This window comes from Suncus etruscus, chromosome 12 (genome assembly GCF_024139225.1).
Source record: "Suncus etruscus isolate mSunEtr1 chromosome 12, mSunEtr1.pri.cur, whole genome shotgun sequence".
Classification (NCBI taxonomy): Eukaryota; Metazoa; Chordata; class Mammalia; order Eulipotyphla; family Soricidae; genus Suncus; species Suncus etruscus.
In genome coordinates, this window is record NC_064859.1 from 38167063 (window position 1) to 38169493 (window position 2431).

Sequence of the window (2431 nt, forward strand, 5' to 3'; positions counted from 1 at the left end):
AGTAGTAGTTGGAGAATTTAACACCACTCTAACACCACTAGGAAGTGTTCAAATCATTTCTTGATAGATCAGCCAGGCTAAAAATAGGCAAGAAAATATTGGTTTTAAAAAAAATGGGGGGGGGGGGACATTGGCGGTAGGAATGCTGCATAGGTGAAAGGGGGTGTTCCACTTTTATAACTGAAACCCAACTATAAACATATTTGTAATCATGGTGCTTAAAAATATTAATTTAAAAAATGAAAACAAACAAAAAAAGAATGAAAAAATTCCTAGGTCTGGGCCTGACTGGTAGCACAACGGTAGTGCATTTGTCTTGCAAATGGCTGACCCAGGATGGATCTGGATTAGATCCTCAGCACCTCATAAAAAAAAAAGAAAAGAAAAAGAAAAAGAGATACTTACATAGCAAGGGAGATACCATGATCAGGAAGGTGGTTTCCCCAGGGCGAGGCTTATCCATTTGCACTTCGGGTATGCTGACCCATGTGATTTCCCCTAAATGTGAGAAATTCGACTGCATAATTTGTGGTAGTTGGGGACTGTGTTCATGCTCTTCCCTGTAAGAAAGAAAAAAAAAAGAAAAAGAAAAAATTGAAGAGAAGGTACATAGATAAGTATTTGCATCCCTCAAAAGCCAAATACACAATTTTCTCCAAGATATGGAGCCAGAGTGATAGCGCAGTGGTAGGGCATTTGCCTTACATGCAACTGATCAGGGATGGACCTCGGTTCGATTCCAGGCATTCCACATGGTCCCCCAAGCCAGGAGCAATTTTTGAGTACAGAGCCAGGAGTAACCTCTGAGCCAAAAGCTAAAATAATAATAATAATAATAATAATAATAATAACAACAACAACAACAACAACAATTCTCCAAGACAGACATGATGCGAAATATCTCCATAAAATCAAGAGTATAGAAATTGTATGAATTATCTTCTCAGACAACTATCTATAGAAAATGTAAGTGAATTATAAACAGAAACGGGAAAATGACTCTAACACCTGGGAATTAAACAGCTCATAACAGAATAATTAGTGAGCAGAAAAGATACCAATATTCCTGGAAATAAACAATTAGGACAGGAATAATCAAAATCCGTAGGTCACAGCATTAGCATTGTTAAGAAGAAATTTTATAGCCCTGCAAGAATTCATCAGGAAGGAAGAAAAAGCTCATTATCAATAACTCAAAGAACAGCTCAAGAGATTGAAAAGTGACCAACCAAAGGAGCCAGACCCACAGTAAGGTAAGACTCTTTCCTTGTTACAGCTGACCCAGATTTGATCCCTGACATTTCTTATGGTTCCTAGAAGCCCAAAAATGATTCTTTAGTGCAGATAATGTGTTCATATTAATAGATGTAGAGAAAGCAATTGGTAAGCTCCACCATATGTTCATGGTAAAACTTTCAATTAGAGAATGAAGTAATTTCTCTCAATATAGTAAATGCCATTTACCACTAATCCATGGCAAATTCATGGGGGAAAGTTAAATAGGTGAAAGAAACCGATAAAGAGCGCTACAAAAGAATACTTAAGAAAATGAAAGAGGGCACAATGAAATGGAAACATTTCCCTGCCTGTGGACTGACTAATCACTTGTGCCAACACCACTTGTTGAAGAGGCTTTCCTTGCTCTATTTAGGATTTCTTGCCCTTTATCAAAAATTAAGTGGTTGTATGTCTGAGGAACATTCTCTGAGTACTGAAGTCTATTCCAATAATCTGAGGCTCTGTCTTTATTCCAATATCATGCTGTTTTGATAACTATTGCTTTGAAATAGTTTAAACTTGAGGAAAGTAATGTCTCCTATATTTCTTTTACCAAAGATTGCTCTAGTTATTTGTGAGTTCTTATTATTCCAAGTGAATTTCAGAAGTGTTTTATCCACTTCTTTGAATAATGTCATGGGTATAGTTAGAGAAATCACATTATGTCTGTACAATGCTTTGGGGAGTATTGCCATTTTAATGATGTTAATTCATCCAATCCATGTGTACGTGGGTATGTGTTTCCATTTCCGCATGTCCTTTCTTATTTCTTGAAGCACGGTTTTCAGTTTTCTTTGTATAGGTCCTTCACATCTTTAGTTAAGTTGACTCCAAGATATTTGAGTTTGTGTGACACTAATGTGAATGTGGTTGTTTTCTCAATGTTCATTTCTTCTTTATCGTTATTGGTGTATAAAAAGACCATTTTTGTGTGTGTGTTAATTTTGTAGCCTGTCACATTGCTATATGAATCTATTGTTTCTAGAAGCTTTTTGGTACAGTCTTTAGGATTTTTTAAATATAGTATCATGTCATATGCAAACACTGAAAGCTTGACTTCTTCCTTTCCTATCTGGAGGTTCTTGGTATCTTTTCCTTGCCTAGTTGCTATAGCAAGTACTTCCAGTATTATGTTGAATAGGAAAGGTGAGAG

General features: G+C 36.2%; 1 non-coding gene across 1 annotated transcript; it reads left to right on the forward strand.

The window, feature by feature from the left end:
* Window positions 1–397: 397 nt before the first annotated feature.
* LOC126024928 (U1 spliceosomal RNA) lies at window positions 398–563 on the forward strand. The gene has a single exon (XR_007501003.1). It is a non-coding gene; the product is annotated as a U1 spliceosomal RNA (small nuclear RNA).
* Window positions 564–2431: the final 1868 nt, after the last annotated feature.